Source organism: Pelophylax lessonae, assembly GCF_965119305.1.
Source record: "Pelophylax lessonae genome assembly, chromosome: 4".
NCBI classification, from domain to species: domain Eukaryota; kingdom Metazoa; phylum Chordata; class Amphibia; order Anura; family Ranidae; genus Pelophylax; species Pelophylax lessonae.
The window spans coordinates 672,459,467-672,484,846 of NC_138771.1; positions in this window are offsets into that span (position 1 = coordinate 672,459,467).

Consider the following 25,380-nt stretch of genomic DNA (forward strand, 5'->3'; position numbering starts at 1 on the left):
GCCTCCTATCACATTTATTCCGGGTGATTTCCATCTACCTAGACAGAAGAAACACATATAGGTGTGTTTCCCTTTAAGGCTGAAGCTGTCATCACCCAGCGCCGGACTAGATGGCTATTTAGGGCGTCGGTTCTCACTCACATGTGTTCGTTCAAACACCAGTACCTGGATACTAATCTTGCTTGAAGCTTCCATGGTTGCAAGCTCTCCTCGCTGACGAACTTCGCTGCGCTGATCCCTGCATCCTGCTACTGGATCATCCGCATCTCCTGAGCGATCCTTCGGCTATCGCTATTAGTGCTAAGTACCCCACAGGGGAAATCTCTATAGACTTGTACTAGGCTTACACTATTTAGCTCTGCATAGCAAGGACTGTCTTTTACATCTGCATAACTAGATTGCTAGCTCTTGAGGCTACTGCTACTATTTCCTGCACTGGGTTGATCTCTCCTGTATGCACCTGCTACTCTGTCATCTGTTATCATACATGATCGCTAACCCTTCCTGCATCCATCTGCACTGTCTCACCTCAAGTGTCTGTCACCTACCACTTCCACTCAAACCTATCCCTAAGACCTTTATCATTGTCTTACCACATGTATATAAAGTCACACTAGGAACCAGCTTAATTACTGTGTGTATTTACTGGCTGAAATAAGACCTTCCATACATGATGAGTCATTGAGGTTGGGATTGGTATCTCAGCATATCTCCTACATGACTACTGACGTGGAACTACTTCTGCAGCTGAAAATCCACACCTTATAAGAAACGCAAGGAGCGTTACACATTGTACATTTACCTGCTTTCTCTGTCTTCTATTATTGTACCCTTACCTACCATCTCTGTCTCCTATCATTGCACCCTTACCTACTGTACCGGTCTCCTATCAATATACCCTTACCTACTATCTCTGTCTACTATCATTGTACTCTTATCTGCTATCCCGGGCTACCATCATGGTACCCTTATCTAATTTCTCTGTCTACTCTCGTTGTACCCTTATCTACTATCTCTGTCTACCATCATTGTACCCTAACCTTACATCCCCTGTGGCAATGAAGACAGCCAGGAATCACCGTTTATACCTATGTGGAGTTTTGGGCCAAGAGACAACCAATCTGTTATGAATGTATGAAAGGACTGCTACTCCATACATCAGATATCAAGAGAAGAGCAGTGTAAGGGATCTTTAGGAGCAAGCTGTCCTTTCCCTGATTGGTGATGTTGGCCTTAATTTGGGATCTTGTGACTTGAAGATAGAAGGTCTTTAAGAAGAAGGTATTTTGGTGGACCAGGAATGAGATCTTGCCTTTGGTTGACAGTGATTGTTTTGAGGCTGCCATGTGAAGGATGCCATAGCAGTTCCCCAACACTAGAAACAATGGAGATCATAGAGAGAAATATCATCCAAACCTTTTGTGAGATACTCTGAGCTGTGCTGAACCCTGAGCACCTGGCTGTAGTGCCGATGGCATTCGTGATCCCTGTTTATAAATGTTCCTGTGTTGTAAAAATTACAGGTTTGTATAACGAAGAGAAAGAAGAGTTTGCTGTTAATCAGCTGTCTACCATCTCCAATTTATGTTTTCTACTTCAATCACACCATGAACGGACATTGACCTAAGAAGCAGAGACTTTCCTAAGGGAGAGAGTGTGGAGGAATATAGGGAGCAGTGAGTGGTGGCAGAGGGTAAGATGAGGAGCTAATAGGTAGGTGGCTTCACCCATAGAAGGCTAGTGGAGCCCTTTCCCTTGGGAAATAAAATCCTGACTGGTTCCACCCAAGACACCAGCCTGTCAGGGAGCATGCCTTGGATTTCCATTTCCTTGTACCTGGATTAAAGTACAACTCAAGAAGCACTATATGAGACATTCAATGAAATGTCAATGAGACATGGATGCTGGGCATCAGAAGGTGTCCTCATTAGAATAATTCTGTTGAAGTTGCCGCTGGAACCACCCAAGATCCCTACATAGGTGGCAACTTTCTGATGGCCGATATAAGCATGGGCTTAGGCACACCAAGAACAGGTGACGGTATTTGGTCATTGCTATAGGCTGATAAGATGATGGGTGATATATTCTAGGAGGGGGGGGGGGGTGTCTATCTCCGGCTAACAAGGTTATTGTACAAAGGAAGGTCCAGTCTGGCAGGTTACGGAGCCCTCTGTTCGGCAATTGGCATGCTTTAAACTTTGTTGCTCGATACAAACTTACTTTAAAGTGTATCTAAACCCAAGAACAGAATAGTGATATACACTTTATTACCAAAAGTATTGGGACACCTGCCTTTACACGCAAATTAACTTTAATGGCATTCCAGTCTTAGTCCGTAGGGTTCAATATTGAGTTGGCCCATCCTTTGCAGCTATAACAGCTTCAACTCTTCTGGGAAGGCTGTCCACAAGGTTAAGGAGTGTGTTTTATGGAGTGTCTGACCATTCTTTCAGAAGATAATTTATGAGGTGAGGCACTGATGTGGATGAGAAGGCATGACTCGCAGTCTCTGCTCTAATTCATCCCAAAGGTGTTCTATGGGGTTGAGGTCACGACTCTGTGAAGGCCAGTCAAGTTCCTCCACCCCAAACTGGCTCATCCATGTCTTTATGGACCTTGCTTTGTGCACTGGCCCAAATTATTTGGTGAAGGGGGGATTGTGGTGTGGGGTTGTTTTTCAGGGGTTGGGCTTGGCCCCTTAGTTCCAGTGAAGGGAACCCTCAAAACCCCAAGACGTTTCGGACAAGTTTATGCTCCCAACTTTGTGGGAACAATTTGGGGATGGCCTCTTCCTGTTACAACATGACTGTGCACCAGTCCACAAAGCAAGGTCCATAAAGACATGGATGAGTGAGTTTGGGGTGAAGGAACTTGACTGGCCTGCACAGAGTCCTCACCTCAACCCAACCCAATAGAACACCTTTGAGTGGAGACTGCGAGCCAGGCCGTTTCTCCAATATCAGTATCTGACTTCACAAATGTGCTTCGGGAAGAATGGTGAAACATTCCCATAGACACTCCTAAACCTTGTGGACAGCCTTCCCAGAAGAGTTGAAGCTGTTATAGCTGCAAAGGGTGGACCAACTCAGTATTTAACTCCTCACCAATCCTTAGATGTGGTGACTACATTATTGTTTGCATTTTTGCAGGTACAGAACTATACCCATTGATCCTGCCAGAAATCATGTGACCTTGAAACTTCCCTTTGACTAAACTGAAATTTCTTATCAGCTTTCTCAGGTAATGGAGATGAATAGTGTGGTCTGAAACAAGAGAGCAGCCCAGGGTGACAACGCTATTCCTCCATATATACGGTACAGTGATCGAGCGTTGTCATTCTAAAACAGGAAGTGTGCTTCTGGCAGGATCACCAGGTGAGGGGTTAAAAGGGGAGGAATAAAAGGGGAGAAAAGACAAAAAAATAGAAAACGAATGCAGCCACCACATCTAAGGACTGCTAAGCTGCAATATATGACATTTTTCTTCTTGTTAGATACCACATATGTAATATAAGTGTGTAAATATGGAACATCAAGTAAGAAAAACACATAAAAGTTACTTCACAAAACTCTTTCAAGTATTTCAAAATAATAATAATAATAATAATACGTTTATATAATAGTCCCTGAAAAGGTGTCCTTGGTGAGTTATCAGAGAAATAAGTTTATGTCCTCATGTGTTTACGTTATTGATAAATCCCTATTATCACGGAGGGAAGAAAAGCTCCTTCACTCATACCTGTCTGCGGTGTAATTAAGGAGTATTAGTCACCGATCCCCTGGAGGAAAGCCATCATCACGTAACATCTCAGCCAAGTTTCCAGAGAAATTTACTTCAACAGTTTATAACTTGTCTCTATTTTGCAGAACAAAGCGATAAAGCATTTATATATAATAATAAAAAAAAAAAAGACACCAATTGATGTGGAGTTTATGTGGAGAACTGGGGGCAAAATTTTGGGTGATGGATGATGACTGAGGTTGGAGAGAAGTTTTTGAGGCTCTGTCTACTATCATTGTATCATTACCTACTATCTCTTTCTACTGTTATTATACCCTTACCTACTATCTCTGTCTACTATCATTGTATCATTACCTACTATCTCTTTCTACTGTTATTATACCCTTACCTACTATCTCTGTCTACTATCATTGTACCATTACCTACTATCTCTTTCTACTGTTATTGTACCCTTACATACTATCTCTGTCTACTATCATTGTATCCTTACCTACAATCTCTGTCTACTATCATTGTACCTTTACCTACTATCTCTGTCTCCTATCATTGTACCCTTACCTACTATCTCTGTCTATTATCATTGTACCCTTACCTACTATCTCTGTCTCCTATCATTGCACCCTTACCTACTATCTCTGTCTACTATCATTGTACCCTTACCTACTATCTCTGTCTACTATCATTGTACCCTTACCTACTATCTCTGTCTACTATCATTGTACCCTTACCTACTATCTCTGTCTAATATTATTGTAATCTTACCTACCATCTCTGTCTCCTATCATTGTACCCTTACCTACTATCTCTGTCTACTATCATTGAACCCTTACCTACTATCTCTATTTACTACTATTATACCCTTATCTACTATCTCTGTCTTCTATCATTGTATCCTTACCTACTATCTCTGTCTACTATCATTGAACCCTTACCTACTATCTCTATTTACTACTATTATACCCTTATCTACTATCTCTGTCTACTATCACTGTATTCTTTCCTACTATCGCTGTCTACTATTATTGTACCCTTATGAGGCTCTGAAATGGCTCATCTCAGGTAACAAGGAGCTTCCAGATGATGGTTGTGTATGATGGTCAGGAGAGTTTCCACCATCATGGTGAAGATTTGATCAAGATTAGCTGAATTGAGAGTAGACCATGTGTATTGGATCCTTCATGATGCCTTGCTGCAATCCCAACCATTAATTACTATCTCTGTCCACTATCAGTGTACCCTTACCTACTATCTCTGTCTACTATCATTGTACCCTTACCTACTATCTCTGTCTACTATCATTGTACTCTTACCTACTATCTCTGTCTACTATCATTGTAGCTTTATTTACTATCTCTGTCTACCATCATTGTACCCTTACCTACTATTTCTGTTTACTATCATTGTACCCTTACCTACCAACTTTTCTACTATGACTGGACTCTTACCTACTATCTCTGTCTACTATCACTGTACTCTTACCCACTATCTCTGTCTATTATCATTGTACCCTTACCTACTATCTCTGTCTACTATCATTGTACCCTTACCTACCAACTTTTCTACTATGATGACTGTACTCTTTTCTACTATCTCTGCCTACTATCATTGTACCCTTACCTACTATCTCTGTCTACTATTATTGTACACTTACCTACTATCTTTGCCTACTATCATTGTACCCTTACCTACTATCTCTGTCTACTATCATTGTACCCTTACCTACTATCTCTGTCTCCTATCATTGTACATTTACCTACTATCTCTGTCTACTATTATTGTACCCTTACCTACTATCTCTGTCTCCTATCATTGTACCCTTACCTACTATATCTTTCTACTATTATTGTACCCTTACCTACTATCTCTGTCTACTATCATTGTACCCTTACTTACTATCTCTGTCTACTGTCATTGTACCCTTACCTACTATCTCTTTCTACTGTTATTGTACCCTTACCTACTATCTCTGTCTACTATCATTGTATCCTTACCTACAATCTCTGTCTACTATCATTGTACCTTTACCTACTATCTCTGTCTCCTATCATTGTACCCTTACCTACTATCTCTGTCTCCTATCATTGTACCCTTGACTACCATCTCTGTCTACTATCATTGTACCCTTACCTACTATCTCTGTCTCCTATCATTGTACCCTTACCTACTATCTCTGTCTACTATTATTGTATCCTTACCTACTATCTCTGTCTACTCTCATTGTACCCTTACCTACTATCTCTGTCTACTATTATTGTACACTTACCTACTATCTTTGCCTACTATCATTGTACCCTTACCTACTATCTCTGTCTACTATCATTGTACCCTTACCTACTATCTCTGTCTCCTATCATTGTACATTTACCTACTATCTCTGTCTACTATTATTGTACCCTTACCTACTATCTCTGTCTCCTATCATTGTACCCTTACCTACTATATCTTTCTACTATTATTGTACCCTTACCTACTATCTCTGTCTACTATCATTGTACCCTTACTTACTATCTCTGTCTACTGTCATTGTACCCTTACCTACTATCTCTTTCTACTGTTATTGTACCCTTACCTACTATCTCTGTCTACTATCATTGTATCCTTACCTACAATCTCTGTCTACTATCATTGTACCTTTACCTACTATCTCTGTCTCCTATCATTGTACCCTTACCTACTATCTCTGTCTCCTATCATTGTACCCTTGACTACCATCTCTGTCTACTATCATTGTACCCTTACCTACTATCTCTGTCTCCTATCATTGTACCCTTACCTACTATCTCTGTCTACTATCATTGTATCCTTACCTACAATCTCTGTCTACTATTATTGTATCCTTACCTACTATCTCTGTCTACTCTCATTGTACCCTTACCTACTATCTCTGTCTACTCTCATTGTACCCTTACCTAATATCTCTGTCTACTATCATTGTACCCTTACCTACTATCTCTGTCTACTATCATTGTACTCTTACCTACTATCTCTGTCTACTATCATTGTAGCTTTATTTACTATCTCTGTCTACCATCATTGTACCCTTACCTACTATTTCTGTTTACTATCATTGTACCCTTACCTACCAACTTTTCTACTATGACTGGACTCTTACCTACTATCTCTGTCTAATATCATTGTACTCTTACCCACTATCTCTGTCTATTATCATTGTACCCTTACCTACTATCTCTGTCTACTATCATTGTACCCTTACCTACCAACTTTTCTACTATGATGACTGTACTCTTTTCTACTATCTCTGCCTACTATCATTGTACCCTTACCTACTATCTCTGTCTACTATTATTGTACACTTACCTACTATCTTTGCCTACTATCATTGTACCCTTACCTACTATCTCTGTCTACTATCATTGTACCCTTACCTACTATCTCTGTCTCCTATCATTGTACATTTACCTACTATCTCTGTCTCCTATCATTGTACCCTTACCTACTATATCTTTCTACTATTATTGTACCCTTACCTACTATCTCTGTCTACTATCATTGTACCCTTACTTACTATCTCTGTCTACTGTCATTGTACCCTTACCTACTATCTCTTTCTACTGTTATTGTACCCTTACCTACTATCTCTGTCTACTATTATTGTATCCTTACCTACAATCTCTGTCTACTATCATTGTACCTTTACCTACTATCTCTGTCTCCTATCATTGTACCCTTACCTACTATCTCTGTCTCCTATCATTGTACCCTTACCTACTATCTCTGTCTCCTATCATTGTACCCTTGACTACCATCTCTGTCTACTATCATTGTACCCTTACCTACTATCTCTGTCTCCTATCATTGTACCCTTACCTACTATTTCTTTCTACTATTATTGTACCCTTACCTACTATCTCTGTCTACTATCATTGTATCCTTACCTACAATCTCTGTCTACTATTATTGTATCCTTACCTACTATCTCTGTCTACTCTCATTGTACCCTTACCTAATATCTCTGTCTACTATCATTGCACCCTTACCTACTATCTCTGTCTACTATCATTGTACCCTTACCTACTATCTCTGTCTACTATCATTGTACCCTTACCTACTATCTCTGTCTCCTATCATTGTACCCTTACCTACCATCTCTGTCTACTATCATTGTACCCTTACCTACTATCTCTGTCTCCTATCATTGTACCCTTACCTACTATTTCTTTCTACTATTATTGTACCCTTACCCACTATCTCTGTCTACTATCATTGTATCCTTACCTACAATCTCTGTCTACTATTATTGTATCCTTACCTACTATCTCTGTCTACTCTCATTGTACCCTTACCTAATATCTCTGTCTACTATCATTGCACCCTTACCTAGTATTTCTGTCTACTATCATTGTACCCTTACCTACTATTTCTGTTTACTATCATTGTACCCTTACCTTCTATCTCTGTCTACTATCATTGTACCCTTACCTACTATCTCTGTCCACTATCATTGTACCCTTACCTTCTATCTCTGTCTATTATCATTGTACCCTTATTTACTATCATTGTACCCTTACCAATTATCTCTATCTACCATCCTTATACTCTATCCTGCAGTTCCTGTCTGCTATCATTGTGCTCTTATCTATTATCTCTGTCTACAATCATTGTACCCTTATTTACTATCTCTGTCCACCATCATTGTACTCTTAGCTACTATCTCTGTCTACTTTCATTGTACCCTTACCTATATCTCTTCTACTTTTATTGTACCCTTACCTATATCTCTTCTACTAAGGCGCCTCTAAGTGCAGTAACTCAAGGATTTTATTAAAACAAAGGATTAAAAGCACTCACATTGAGCAAGATGACATCAGACGAAGGAGATGCTCATGCTCCGAAACATGTAACCGCCCATCCACCCGCGCCATAGGATACCAGTCGCTCGCGTCCCTGCTCTGCTGCTAAGAGCCTCACGCCACACATAGCTGAGAGGAAGCCCACACAGGAAGCGGAGCTCTGGATGTCTGCACCATAGTACAGTGGCCCTGAAGATACCGGATGGATCGTGGACTACTAGGCTTTGTGTTGCTAATGTCTCATCTTGGTCAATGTGAGTGCTTTTAATCCTTTGTTTTATTAAAATCCTTGAGTTACTGCACTTAGAGGTGCCTTGCCTTTAGTGATTGTTTTGAGCCTGCCATAGGAAGGATGCAATAGAAGTTCTCTGATATATAAACTAGCTCCAAGTCCGTGCGAAGATAAAGGACTCTTCTTGGTTGTCTTGTTTTCAAGAAAAGCAGAATGGATAATAACTTCCACCATGAACATCAGATAGGGCCAACTGGAATAATCCATGACTGCGAAAACCAATGGATGCACATCACCCTCTTAGGTACAGGGACACCAACTTCTAATGCACTAGGCTGGTGCGCTGTCTTCCTATTTTCTACAGGTGTACCTAAGAGGGTGGTGTGCATCCATTGGTGGTCGTGGATTATTCCAGGTGGCCCTATCTGATGCTCATTTTGGAATATATTATCCCTTCTGCCCGCCTTAAAGACAAGACCGCCAAGAAGAGTCCTTTATCTTACAGCAGGCTTGGTGCTTATTTATATTTTGGAGAACTTCTATTACATCCTTCACATGGCAGGCTCAATACAATCACTCTCAACGAAAGGCAAGAAGATCTTCTTCCTGGTCCATCAAAGATCTTCTTCTTAAAGACCCTCCATCTTCAAGTCACAAGATGCCAACTGAAAGCCAACTTCACCAATCAGGGAATGGGCAGCTTTGCTACTACAGTATATGCTCTTTTCCTCTTTTCTTTCATACATTGGAAACAGATTGGTTGTCTCTTGGCCCAGAACTCCTCATAGGTTGTAGGGGTCACCTCAAGTGGGGTTCACCTTCCCTGAGAAAAAAGGCAGTCCATACGTCAGGTCTTTTCTAAAAATTCTGGCTTGTAGCCAGTTAGGTTGCACATAAAACAAACAAAGCGGAAAATAAATCCTTGCCATCTGGGCTATAACTAAACAGGACAGATTCCTCCCTGATGGGTGAAGGGCTTCTCCCAACACTAACAAAAAAACAAAGCCCTTGAAACGCGTCAGCTGCTCCTATTCAACTGACATTCGTCCGGTGGTGATTGTGATCTATACTTGTGAATATTCTCACTTTGGGGGTATAATGGATTACTTTATTGAAATCTATTACATTTTTATACAGTAATGCACTAGGCTGGTGCACCTTCTTCCTATTTTCTATGAGAAGTTCTCCAATTCCAGAAACAAAGACCATCCATCTCTTTAGTGAGTCACTCTGAGCTTTGCTGAAACGTGAATGCATTTCTGCAGGGACAATGACATTCGCTATCTCTCCTGTGTTATATGCACTTGTGTTGTATAAGGTTTGTTATATTGAGAGGAAGAAGAGGTCGTTCTTAATCAGTTGTCTACCTTTATTGTCTTTTTCTTCAATCACACCATGAATGAACATTAGCTGAAGAACCAAAAACTGTGCTAAGGAAAAGGAGAAAACATGGTGGGATATAGGGGCAGGTGAGTGGTCACAGAGGGTAAGGCGAGGAACTAACAAGTAGTTGGCAGCCCCCAAAGAAGACTAATAGAGCCTTTTCAATTGAGATCTTACAAGGTAATGGGAAGCTGATCTGGAGGCATGCTGGTCTAGAATAATTCCAGAGTATCGCAGAGGCTACCTTCCATACAGGCCCAGTAACTAAGTAGTCAGATGGTGGGGTAGGTTCGCTGTGCTAAGTGTGGCCTCAGGCACCAGTGCAACTCATGGTGTCAATGTTAAAAAACAATAAAAGATTTAAAAGGAGAATAGAAGGGCTTTCAGCACGAGAAAGATCAAGTTCTCTGTTGCTTTAATGGCCTACACATACACTCACCGGCCACTTTATTAGGTACACCTTGATAGTACTGTATTGGACCCCCTTTTGCCTTCAGAACTGCCTTCATTCTTCACGGCAAAGATTCAACAAGGTGTTGGAAACATTCCTCTGAGATTTTGGTCCATATTGACATGATAGCGGCAAGCAGTTGCTGCAGATTGGTTGGCTACACATCCCCCCGTCCACCACATCCCAAAGGTGCTCTATTGGATGAGATGTGGTGAGTGTGGAGGCCATTGGAGGACAGTGACCTCATTGTCATGGTGAAGAAACCAGTGGTGAGATGATTGGAGCTTTGTGACATGGTGCATTATCCTGCTGGAAGGAGCCATCAGAAGATGGGGACACTGTAGTCATAAAGGGATGGACATTTAAACCATACTCAATTGGTACTGAGGGGCCCAAAGTGTGCCAAGAAAATATCCCCCACACCATTACACCCCCACCACCAGCCTGAACCATTAGGCAGGATGGATCCATGCTTTTGTTTTGTTTACAGCAAATTCTGACCCTACCATCTGAATGTCGCAGCTAAAATCCAGACCTATCAGGCCAGGCAACGTTTTTCCAATCTTCTGTTGTCCAGTTTTGGTGAGCCTGTGTGAATTGTTTCCTGTTCTTAGCTGACAGGAGTGGCATCCAGTGCGGTCTTCTGCTGCTGTAGAACATCGTCTTCAAGGTTGAATGTGTTGTACGATCGGAGATGGTATTCTGTATACCTTGGATGTAACAAATGATTATTTGAGTTACTGTTGCCTTTCTATCATCTGGAACCAGTTTGCCCATTCTCCTCTGACATCAACAAAGCATTTTCTTCCACACAACTGCCGCTCCCTGGATATTTTCTCTTTTTCCCACCATCCGAGAGATGGTTGCGTGTGAAAATCCCAGAGATACTCAGACCAGCCCGTTTGGCAACAACATGCATGCCACGTTCACAGTCACTTAATTTCAGTGGCGGCCGGAGCATTGGGGGCACCGCCCACCCTATCCATGCGTCTGGCCCCCTAATCTACATGCAGGGGCGCCGGACGCATGGAGTTCAATGGGGCTTTTTTTTTTTTTTAACCATGTGATTAGAGCCAGAGGCTCTAATAGGCTAAAAGAAAGGTGACCTCGGGGCGCAGAGCCCACCCAGCTGTGTGACAATAGCAAATGAATATTCGCTATTGTCACATGGATCCTCCTCCTGGCCAATCAGGAAGCAGGTTCTGAGGCCCGTTTCCTGATTCGCCGAAAGGAGAAGCCATGCCATTGAGCATGGAGGAAGAGACGCAGAGGACTGAGGGGGAATAAGCCAAAGCCGCCGCCATTTGCTGCTGCTGCTGCACATGTCCAGATGTCCAGGCAGGGTGAGTAAGCCAGGGGGTCCTGCTGTGGTCCTAGGGGGGTATGGTGTGCAGCCTGGTGTGGTCCGGGGGGGGGTATGGTACGGTCCGTCTGCGCCCTCCCCCCCAGGCCCATGGGGCACCAGCCGCCACTGCTTCAATCCCCTTTCTTCCCCATTCTGATGCTCGGTTTGAACTTCAGAAAGTCATCTTCACCACATCTAGATGCCTAAATGCATTGAGTTGCTGCCATGTGATTGGCTGATTAGCAATTTGTGTTACCAAGAAATTGAACAGGTGTACTTAATAAAGTGGGCGGTGAGTGAAGATGACTTTTATGTAACACCTCCTTCCTAGTGACCATAGAAACAGCAAGACATTTGCTACAAAATCCAGATTGGTTTCACCCATAAAATCAAAAAGCAGATTTCCTCGACTTGGTTTTTGGACGTAAATGTCAAGAAACATTAGGTGAGACATTTCCTGGCTGGTGGGCACCATAATGTATCAAGTGGAACGTTCCTCTTTGCTGATAGCCCCACCAGGGCCACCCAAGGTCCAAATTTCCAATGGCTGTGATTTGCATGGGCCTAGGCACATCAATAACAGGGGATGGTACTTAGTAATTTCCATAGGCTGATAAGATGGGGGGGTCCTACATTGTAGGATGGAAGAGGGGTGCTACCAGGTTTATTGTAGAAAGAAAGGTCAGATCTGGCATTTTATGGAGCCCCCTGTCTGGCAATCAGTGTGTTTAATACTTTGTTGCTCAATACAAACTTAATAGAAATACTGAAGTCCTGTTTTACCAAGTCATCACCACATCCCAAAAAAGGACATCATAGAAAAAAATAGCAAAACTAGTGGGACTTTGAAGGGATTGAGACTCCTCGCAGATAAAATTAGCAGTACCCAAACATCAATCTTTATTGGACAAAAACTTTAAAATCCTTGAAATTGGGGGTTTGTAAATCCCCTAAAAACAATGAATAACATAACAAATCATCAAAAGCCGAGAGAACCCCTGAAGACAGAGACCCCCCCCCCCCCATATCGGTGTATAGTGACTGAGAGATTATTCCAAATAGACTTGTGATTGTATTCACCGTCACTGGGAGTGAAAGACAGATATCTAATTGTTTGAATTGCTTCAAGTGGGACAGTAATATTTGTAAGCTGTTTGATTCTGAACATGTTCATTGAAAGAGCTAATCACATTGGCTTCTGTTCCATGTCCTTCAATGTCAGAGACAGGCTTTCCCTATTGTTTGTGTATTGAGATAATGCGTATTTAATGTACTTCAATGTAGGGGACGGACAGACTGTCATCGGCAGTCTTGTCCTATTATCTGTTTTGAGATGGAATGTGTATTGTGTTAAGTCTGCCTGTCCCATTGTTAAATGTTAAGGACCTCACATTGTTCTGTCCAAATGGCTAGATAATTCGTTCAGGTTAATTATGTTTCTGTATACAACTTCATCTGCTTAGGATAATGTAATCAGGCAGAGGGGAGGGATTGTGTACACTGTATGGGACTGACTGAGTGTAAAACTCTGTTTTTATTGGATTGGGAATTTCATGTCCTGTTCCCCACAAGGTCCACCTGGGCGGTAACCTTGTGGGGGAAAACTGTATAAAAGAGCAGCTGTACCATTAAACCTTGAGTTCTACTTCACCCTCAATCTAGAGTCCTGTCTCTTATTGGGGGAAACTGCTACAAGGGATTGCTATGCTCTTTATACTCCCTTGAATAATCACAAAGCTCTTGTAAGAGCGTGTTTCTGTTCCTGCTTCACTCTCTGGGAAAAGAGAGGTTCACCCACTGGAACCTGGAGCCTTGTCGTAGGTCCAGGGTGGGTAGGAGACGGCGAGACCCCAACCAAGCTGCGGCAGTTCGTGGGGTCTGCGGTGGTTATGGTGTCTGGTGGAGTGCTTGGAGCAATGGAGGTACCCAGTCGGGGTGTCAGTTGATCCGAGACTAATTTATGTTATTTGTCACATGGGGGGGGGCAAGACTTATCCAATACAAACTTACTTTAAAGTGTATCTAAAACCGAGATTTCCTGGAAAGTTACTTCACAAAATAAAATTATTAGCAAAAATAACTCATACAACATTTGCTGAAAATGTTTTCTCAATGGCTTCCTCATTAAATAAGTGGCTCCTCCTGTGTTTTCTTTGTACCTATGTTTACTTTATTCTTAGTATTAACGAGAAATATAAATAGCTGTCCTCGTTCCTGCCTGTTGTGTCATTACGACATGCTGTATCCATCACCGATCTCCTGGAATGGAGCCATCAATCATAACATCTCAGCCAAGCTTCCAGAGAAACTTCCTATAACACGTCACCACTCTTCTCCTCAAGATTGGGTGATGCGCCTTCATTGATCACATTATTAGGTGATACGGCTTCATTAATCACATTATTAAATGATTCGGCTTTATTGATCATATTATTGGGTGATACGGCTCATTGATTACATTATTGCATGGTATGACTTAATTGATCACATTATTAGATGATACAGCCTCACTGATCACATTATTGGATGATACAGCCTCACTGATCACATTATTGGATGATACAGCCTCACTGATCACATTATTGGGTGATATGACTTCATTGATCACATTATTAGATGATACAGCCTCACTGATCACATTATTGGATGATATGACTTCATTGATCACATTATTAGATGATACAGCCTCACTGATCACATTATTGGATGATACGGCTTTTGCTGATCACATTATTGGGTGATATGACTTCATTGATCCCATTATTGGGTGATACGACTTCACTGATTACAATAATGGGTGATACGGCTACACTGATCATATTATTGGATGATACGGCTTTGTTGATTACATTATTGAATGATATGACTTAATTGATCACATTATTAGATGATACAGCCTCGCTGATCACATTATTGGATGATACAGCCTCACTGATCACATTATTGGATGATACAGCCTCACTGATCACATTATTGGGTGATATGGCTTAATTGATCACATTATTGAGTGATACGACTTCACTGATCACATTATTGGATGATATGACTTCATTGATCACATTATTAGATGATACAGCCTCATTGATCACATTATTGGGCGATATGCATTTGCTGATCACATTATTGGGTGATATGACTTCATTGATCCCATTATTGGGTGATACGGCTTCACTGATTACAATAATGGGTGATACGGCTACACTGATCATATTATTGGATGATACGGCTTCGCTGATTACAATACTTAATTGATCACATTATTAGATGATACAGCCTCACTGATCACATATTTGGATGATACAGCCTCACTGATCCCATTATTGGATGATACAGCCTCACTGATCACATTATTGGGTGATATGGCTTAATTGATCACATTATTGGGTGATATGGCTTCACTGGTCACATTATTGGATGGCATTACTTCATTGATCACATTATTGGATGATACAGCCTCACTGATCACATTATTGGGTGATATTGCTTTGCTGGTCACATTATTGGGTGATATGACTTCATTGACCACATTAATAGGCAATATGGTTTCATTGACCACAATATTGGGTGATATGGCTTTATTGATCACAATATTGGATGATACAGCTTCATTGATTACATTTTTGGATGACATGGCTTTGTTAATCACATTATTATGTGATATTACTTAATTGATCACATCATTGGGTGAAATGGCTATATTAATAACATTATTGTGTGATACAGCTTTATTGATCACGTTATTAGGTGATACGGCTTTATTGATCCCATTATTGGGTGATATGGATTCACTGATTACATTATTTGATGATACATCTTCACTGGTCACATTATTGGGTGATACCACTTCACTGATCTCATTACTGTATGATCGAAAATACAGGTGGTGAATGTAGTATGAGTCACATAAGTGCTCCATCCCTTCACAAATTGTAACCAAAAAAAGGTATCTCCCATGGGATTTTGTTGCAGCAATTAAAATTCGGAAACGTACAACAATTAGCGGTTTGGGTTACTTGTTATTGATTAAGCCAGATAGACTTGTGTCTTTTTTCAACCTGACTAACTATGTAACTACTGTATGTAACTATGTATGTATGTAAGGACGGTCCTGTTTGAAGGATCCTTTAGAGATCATTTACTTTCAAATATAACTTGCGCATTGATGTTCATCCACCTACACTCAACACATTTCAATACAAGGCCATTTACCAATACGGTGGATACTCATAGGGTGGAGCTTGTTTGTGATTGCCTTTATCTGGCTATCTTTGGCCCTTTGTGGGTCTTTGAGTCAACCTCTGCCCCGGAACCTCAGAGACGCATTGCAGTTACTTTTTCTGGTTCTATATCTGGTCCTCTATGTTTGTTTTCACCATATTGTCCCCTGAGAAGACACATTTTTAGCCGAAATGCATTGGGAAATGATTGGTGGTTGTATAATGTATTTAGCATTTGTGATCTTGGTTAATGCACAGACTAGGAATTGAACGGTATAGACCAGGAAAAATGTTATCGTGTTGTATAAATAAAACTTTTTTACTTTTATAAAAAATTATAGTTTGGTCCTAAATTTTAATCGCTGCGTCAAAATCCCATGGGAGATACCTTTTTTTTCATTACTGGATGATGTAGCTTCACTGACCACATTTTTGCTGCATGACATTGTTGATCATCTGCCATGACTTGGTTTTCAGAAAGTAATAATCTCTCTCATCCTTTCCATAGACTGTTGGATACAATATCCTGGAAGTCTCCACAATTTTGCCACCCAGGTCAGAAGAGATGTAAAACCAAACCTGGTCGAAATCCAAGTATAACCAGTTATCACTCACTCCATGTAGGAGGAGAGCATCTAATTTTATGGAGTGATTGTCAAATTTAGCCTGTATGTTGTTTGCTATTCATGTGTACTAGGGAGGAGTTGAAGGCTCATGAACTCCCATATTCCATGGAAGCCATGCACTATATATAGAAGCAGAATTTCTACCACTTCTATATATGACAGCTTGTTACTGGTTCCAAGAAACCATGCCATCACCGGGAATCTCTGCCACTTAAGCAAAGGAGCTGGGATAGCAGTGACATCCTTGCCCAAATAAGGACACCAGCCAATATCATCACCATCCCAATCCCTTCTCATACATAGCTGATGACTATTTACTGCGGATGTCAGCCCCTCACAGGCAGAGCGACGTAGTACTACTAGCCTGTGAGGGTCTAGGGAGCAAGCGCGCGCCCCCCCGGAGGCCCGCCCCCGAGTGGTCACGGACCCCCCCCCGCATGTGTGACCGGCGGACCTGAACGTCCGCCGCTCACTCGCGATCGTCGGTGGAGAGGGAGAAAGGCAGGTGGCTAATGTAAGCAAGCCGCCTGTCATTCTCCCCGGTGTATGAATGGTGATCATACGGTTCCACTATGTAGAACCGTTGATCACTGTTCATACATCTCAAGCCACAGCCAATCACAGTTAGATTCACGCCCCTAGGGACACACACAGCCCCTCCCTCTCAAAAAAAGTTAACCCCTTCACTGCCAGTGTCATTTTACAGTAACAGTGCATATGTATAGCACTGATTACTGTAGAAATGTCACTGGTAACCCCAAAAGTGTCAAAAATGTCAGTCAAGGGTCCGATCTGTCCGCCGCAATGTCGCAGTACCGCAAAAAAAATCGCAGATCGCCGCCATTACGCGTTAAAAAAAAAAACAACAAAAATGACAAAAGTATTTCCCTTTGTTAGTAAACATGATAACTTTTGCGCAAACCAATCAAAATACACTTTTTGCAATTTTTTTTTACCAAACATATGTAGCATAAAACAAATTGGCCGAAAATGTTAAAAAATTTTGATTTTTACATTTTTTTTTGGGGAATTTCATATAAAAAAATGTGAAAAATATTGTTATTTTTGCAAAATTGACGCTCTTTTTTTTTTGTTTATAGCGCATGATCAAAAAAATCGCACAGGTGATCAAATACCACCAAAAGAAAGCTCTGTTTGTGGGAAAAAAGGAAGTCAAATTCGTTTGGGTACAGCGTCGCACGACCCCGCAATTGTCCGTTAAAGTCACGCAGTGCCGAATCGCAAAATAGGCCCTGGTCAGGAAGGGGGTAAAATCTTCCGGGGCTTAAGTGGTTAAAGTTCCCCAAACCTGGCTTGAACCAGGCTCAGGGCAGTTTGGCTTAATACTAATGATTACACTGATGTCCTCATGTAAGTCAAGGCCTTAAGGTATAAATACCAGGATGGATAGGAGGACAGTCCAGGAAAACTGTACTCTGTAGCAGCTTTATTAAAATGTAGAGTCTATTCATAGCCCACTAGAACATCTCCTTGGTTTCTCCCACAAGGAGCTTCATCAAAGAGTGTATGGGAAGTCTACATTCAGCGCTTCCATTATCGTATCCAAAACATTCACATAATCTCCCCTTTCCCTCCTGTATTATGGCACAGAAAAACCATTGGCTATCGCAACACAGACAAACTCTTCCATGATCGCATGGTTCACCCCCCAAGTTTGGTACATTTGTTCTGGTAAACCTTCCTCATGGAGCTTCATGTATGTCCATCATCACCATTCTACACCAAAAAGGGGAACAACGTCTTTTCTCAGATGAAAAACGAGCGTCTGCCCCATACTGGTCAATTCTTCCCACCTTCTACATTAGGGATCCTAAAACTACAGCCCTCCAGCTGTTGCGGAACTACAAATCCCATGAGGCTTTGTAAAACTCTGACATTCACAGACATAACTAGGCATGATGGGGTTTGCAGTTCCTGAACAGCTGGAGGGCTATAGTTTGAAGACCCTTGTAATCTACATGGACTCCTACCAGAGGCGTAACTAGAACCTTCAGGGCCCTGGTGCAAGAAACCATGAAGGGCCCCCCGGACCCCTGGCCGGGGCCCTTCCCTTCAAGCCTGGGGCACTTACCACTGATCCTGGGGCCCTTTACTCTCATTGAGGGGCCCTTTATCATGGTCCTGCAGTGGGACCCTTTCACAAGTTCTGCAGTGGGCCCCCTTCCTGCCATCTTGGGGCCTCCCCCACGGTGGTGGGATGTCAGGGCCTGGTTGCAAGTGTAACCTTTGCGATCCTGGAAGTTCACCCACTGGTGTTAGTAGTTTTTATTTTTTGGTATTTTAATTGCATTATTTTTTGTCATTTTATTATTTTTTTTTTTTTACAATGTCACTGACTATGACTCTGTCCATTCAGAAAAGGAAGGAGTTGGTAAATTACATATTTACCAACCCCTTCCTGATTCTCTATTGTGACACATCCCCTGCTTGCTGAATGCACTTTATATTTATTAGTGTACTTGGACTAATATTATTTTGCACTGGTCACTCGCTGAATGCACTTTATATTTGTTGATATTTTGGACTTTCACGTGGAATTATTTATGATTAAGTGTTTCACTATATATGGTTGATTGATTGTAATCTTCACCATTGTATTTTTCACTATAATTTTTATTGCAACTATTTTGCACGTTGCACTTTCACCTGTGTGTGTTACATCTTATATGTTTACCTTTGATGTGTATTATCTAATCACCACCTTTCTGTGGGATGTACTAGTAATCACATACCTAAAAATTATAATCATTTTTTGAACAGCAGCATTTAGGTTTTTTCCACACTATTTATATATTTATTATCACAATATACCCATAGCGCAGTGCACCTTTTCTTATTTGTACAGATGATATCTCTCTCTCTCTGGAGTCCATTCCTCTCTTATACAAGAAAGGACTTTGCTTGCTTCGTAAACCGCAGCCTTGCATTGCATGCTATTATTAGGCTTATGATCTACCAGAACACCCAGATCCTTTTCCACCATTTACTCCCCTAGATTCTTCTCCACCATTGATACCTCCAGGTCCTTCTCCACCATTGATTCCTCCAGGTCCTTCTCCACCATTGATTCCTCCAGGTCCTTCTCCACCATTGATTCCTCCAGGTCCTTCTCCACCATTGATTCCTCCAGGTCCTTCTCCACTATTGATTCCTCCAGGTCCTTCTCCACCATTGATTCCTCCAGGTTCTTCTCCACCATTGATTCCTCCAGGTCCTTCTCCATCATTGATTCCTCCAGGTCCTTCTCCACCATTGATTCCTCCAGGTCCTTCTCCACCATTGATTCCTCCAGGTTCTTCTCCACCATTGATTCCTCCAGGTCCTTCTCCACCATTTACTCCCCTAGATTCTTCTCCACCATTGATTCCTCCAGGTCCTTCTCCACCATTGATTCCTCCAGGTCCTTCTCCGCCATTGATTCCTCCAGGTCCTTCTCCACCATTGATTCCTCCAGGTTCTTCTCCACCATTGATTCCTCCAGGTTCTTCTCCATCATTGATTTCTCCAGGTCCTTCTCCACCATTGATTCCTCCAGGTCCTTCTCCATCATGGATTCCAGATGATATCTCTCTCTCTCTGGAGTCCATACCTCTCCTCAAAAAAAGAAAGGACTTTGCTTGCTTTGGAAACCGCAGCTTGGCATTGCATGCTATTATTAAGCTTATGATCTACCAGAACACCCAGATCCTTCTCCGCTATGGATTCCCCCAGATCCTTCTCCTCTATGGATTCACCAGATCCTTCTCCGCTATGGATTCCCCAGATCCTTCTCCGCTATGGATTCCCCCAGATCCTTCTCCCCTATGGATTCCCCCAGATCCTTCTCCTCTATGGATTCCCCAGATCCTTCTCCGCTATGGATTCCCCCAGATCCTTCTCCGCTATGGATTCCCCCAGATCCTTCTCCGCTATGGAATCCCCAGATCCTTCTCAGCTATGGATTCCCCCAGATCCTTCTCCGCTATGGATTCCCCCAGATCCTTCTCCGCTATGGATTCCCCCAGATCCTTCTCCGCTATGGATTCCCCCAGATCCTTCTCCACCATTGATTCCTCCAGGTCCTTCTCCACCATTGATTCCAGATGATATCTCTCTCTCTGGAGTCCATACCTCTCCTTAAAAAAAAGAAAGGACTTTGCTTGCTTTGGAAACCGCAGCTTGGCATTGCATGCTATTATTAAGCTTATGATCTACCAGAATACCCAGATCCTTCTCCGCTATGGATTCCCTCAGATCCTTCTCCTCTATGGATTCCCCCAGATCCTTCTCCTCTATGGATTCCCCCAGATCCTTCTCCGCTATGGATTCCCCCAGATCCTTCTCCGCTTTGTATTCCCCCAGATCCTTCTCCGCTATGGATTCCCCCAGATCCTTCTCCGCTATGGATTCCCCCAGATCCTTCTCTGCTATGGATTCCCCCAGATCCTTCTCCGCTATGGATTCCCCCAGATCCTTCTCCTCTATTGATTCCCCAGATCCTTCTCCGCTATGGATTCCCCCAGATCCTTCTCTGCTATGGATTCCAGCAGATCCTTCTCCTCTATGGATTCCCCAGATCCTTCTCCGCTATGGATTTCCTCAGTTCTACTCCCCCTAGTATGTATGATGCATGCATATTCTTAGCCCCCAAGTGCATAACTTTACAATTATCAACATTAAACCTCATCTGCCACACAGTTGCTCAATTAAACAGTGCATTGAGGTTGGCAACAACCCAAGATAGAACAGACTTTGCCCCAAAACTCCAGAGATGGCCTCAAAAAAACTCAAAAAAACCTTAAAGGACCTCTTACACACTTCTTTTTGGGGTATAAATGTGAAAGCCTCAACCTGTAGTCTTAGTCATCCATTTGCTGGCACAGATACCAAGCACATATCACTTATAATAAGATACGGCTCTTGCTTACCTCTTTCAAACTCTTCCTGGACCCATGCCCAGTTTTCATGTTTGGATTAGAGTTAGGGTGTAGGGCTTGGGATAGGTGTTTTGTAAGGTAATAATAGTCTTCATGTTCTTGGGCTGGGTTCAGTAATTACAGGAATGTGGACTGACATATTAACTACTTTACTGAGAAAAAATAATAATCACACAGTGACACAGTTCCCCACACACGGATAATGTGTAAGGTAAAGTCTACTGGCTTGGAAAGATCAGTTTGTAATTGGATTGAAAATTGGCTAAAGGATAGAATTCAGAGAGTAGTGGTTAATGATTCTTACTCTGAATGGTGTAAGGTTATCAGTGGTGTGCCCCAAGGTTCAGTGTTATTAGTGGTGTACCCCAAGGTTCAGTGTTATCAGTGGTGTACCCCAAGGTTCAGTGTTATTAGTGGTGTACCCCAAGGTTCAGTGTTATTAGTGGTGTACCCCAAGGTTCAGTGTTATTAGTGGTGTACCCCAATGTTCAGTGTTATTAGTGGTGTACCCCAAGGTTCAGTGTTATTAGTGGTTTACCCCAAGGTTCAGTGTTATTAGTGGTTTACCCCAAGGTTCAGCATTATTAGTAGTGTACCCCAAGGTTCAGCGTTATTAGTGGGATACCCCAAGGTTCAGCGTTATTAGTGGGATACCCCAAGGTTCAGTGTTATTAGTGGGATACCCCAAGGTTCAGTGTTATTAGTGCTGTACCCCAAGGTTCAGTGTTATTAGTGCTGTACCCAAAGGTTCAGTTTTATTAGTGGTGTACTCCAAGGTTCAGTGTTATTAGTGCTGTACCCCAAGGTTCAGTGTTATTAGTGGTTTACCCCAAGGTTCAGTGTAATCTTTAGATTCCACCAAGGTTCAGTGTTATTAGTGGTGTACCCAAAGGCTCAGCGTTATATTTAGATTACCCCAAGGTTCAGTGTTATCTTTAGATTACCCCAAGGTTCGATGTTATCATAAGTGTACCCCAAGGTTCAGTGTTATTAGTGGTGTACCCCAAGGTTCAATGTTATCATAAGTGTACCCCAAGGTTCAGTGTTATTAGTGATGTACCCCAAGGTTCAGTGTTATTAGTAGTGTACCCCAAGGTTCAGCGTTATTAGTGGTGTACCCCAAGGTTCAGTGTTATTAGTGGTGTACTCCAAGGTTCAGTGTTATTAGTAGTGTACCCCAAGGTTCAGCGTTATTAGTGGTGTACTCCAAGGTTCAGTGTTATTAGTAGTGTACCCCAAGGTTCAGCGTTATTAGTAGTGTACCCCAAGGTTCAGCGTTATTAGTGGTGTACTCCAAGGTTCAGTGTTATTAGTGGTGTACTCCAAGGTTCAGTGTTATTAGTGGTGTACTCCAAGGTTCAGTGTTATTAGTGGTGTACTCCAAGGTTCAGTGTTATTAGTAGTGTACCCCAAGGTTCAGTGTTATTAGTGGTGTACCCCAAGGTTCAGTGTTATTAGTGGTGTACTCCAAGGTTCAGTGTTATTAGTGGTGTACTCCAAGGTTCAGTGTTATTAGTGGTGTACTCCAAGGTTCAGTGTTGTTAGTAGTGTACCCCAAGGTTCAGTGTTATTAGTGGTGTACCCCAAGGTTCAGTGTTATTAGTAGTGTACCCCAAGGTTCAGTGTTATTAGTGGTGTACCCACAAGGTTCAGCGTTATTAGTGGTGTACCCAAAGGCTCAGCGTTATCTTTAGATTACCCCAAGGTTCAGTGTTATCATAAGTGTACCCCACAGTTCAGTGTTATCAGTGATGTACCCCAAGGTTCAGTGTTATTAGTAGTGTATCCCAAGGTTCAGTGTTATTAGTAGTGTATCCCAAGGTTCAGTGTTATTAGTAGTGTACCCCAAGGTTCAGTGTTATCAGTGTGTACCCCTAGGTAGTTAGTAGGACACGCCCCCAAAATTCTTCAAATATATTAATAGTAAAAAGGTTAGGTCTGAGCATGTAGGCCTGTAGACAAAATAATCAGGAGTGGGTGACTGGGGACAAAGAGAAGGAAAATCTATTAAATACTTTCTTCAGCTCTCTGTATACAAAGGAGCATGGGGGAGGGGCTCATGTGACACAGCCCCAAATGATCCACAATGGCTAAAAAGTGATATGGTCCAGAAATATTTAGACAGAATAAGGGTGGATAAAGCGCCTGGACCAGATGGCATCCACCCACGCATCCTAAAAAAATTGAGCGCTGTAATTTCTAAGCCTTTGTTTCTAATTTTTAGGGACTCGTTAAGGACTGGAATAGTACCACTGGATTGGCGTAGGGCCAATGTGGTGCCTATATTTAAAAAGGGATCAAAGTCTTTGCCAAGTAACTATAGACCTGTTAGTGTAACTTCTATAGTCGGGAAGATACTGGAGAGTTTAATAAAAGACCACATAGATGAGTTCTTGCTGGAAACAATATTTTAAGCAACAGACAGCATGGATTCATGAAAGACAGAAGTTGTCAAACAAACCTGATTTCTTTTTATGAGGAGGTAAGTAAAACCTTGGACAGAGGGGTGGCTGTGGACGGGGTATACTTGGATAGAGGGGTGGCTGTGGATGGGGTATACTTGGACAGAGGGGTGGCTGTGGACGTTATATACTTGGACAGAGGGGTGGCTGTGGATGTGGTATACTTGGACAGAGGGGTGGCTGTGGACGTGGTATACTTGGACAGAGGGGGGGTTGTGGATGTGGTATACTTGGACAGAGGGGGGGCTGTGGATGTGGTATACATGGACAGAGGGGGGGCTGTGGACGTGTTATACTTGGACAGAGGGGTGGCTGTGGATGTGGTATACTTGGACAGAGGGGTGGCTGTGGACATGGTATACTTGGACAGAGGGGTGGCTGTGGACGTGTTATACTTGGACAGAGGGGTGGCTGTGGACGTGGTATACTTGGACAGAGGGGTGGCTGTGGACGTGGTATACTTGGACAGAGGGGTGGCTGTGGACGTAGTATACTTGGACAGAGGGGTGGCTGTGGACGTGGTATACTTGGACAGAGGGGTGGCTGTGGACGTAGTATACTTGGACAGAGGGGTGGCTGTGGACGTAGTATACTTGGACAGAGGGTTGGCTGTGGATGTGTCTGAGAATATCCAGCCAACTCTCCTACACTCTACTAAGAAGGTCTTCCTGAAGTGGGTCATCCTACAGAGTCTCAATGGCCTAGCCCTGAAAGGGCCCTTCTTAGTCTCTATGCCTATATGCTACATAACATGGGTAGTCTAAACCTATCGCTCCACTGACCAAGACTCCTCCCATAGGATATGATATAAAGCAGAGGTCTCGAAACTGTGGAACTTTGCTTGCCTTCATCCAGCCCTTGATGCACTATTCCTCCCACTGCTGATACCAACAATGGGGCACTATTCCTCCCACTGATACCAAAAATGGGACACTATTGATCTTTTATTGAAAAGAATCAAGCAACAAATTTTATACGAAAGTAAAAAACAGAACTATAGTACAATATTCCAACAGAAAACAAAGGAATACACATCCATGTGCAGAATATATAAAATATATACATAATCCACTTCCAACGTTTTTAGAAAACTATTTACATAAAGCAGCAGAGAGGGCCTAAGAGGCACAATCCATCACCTATGTATGTGTAAGATTCTGGTACCTTCGGTACCC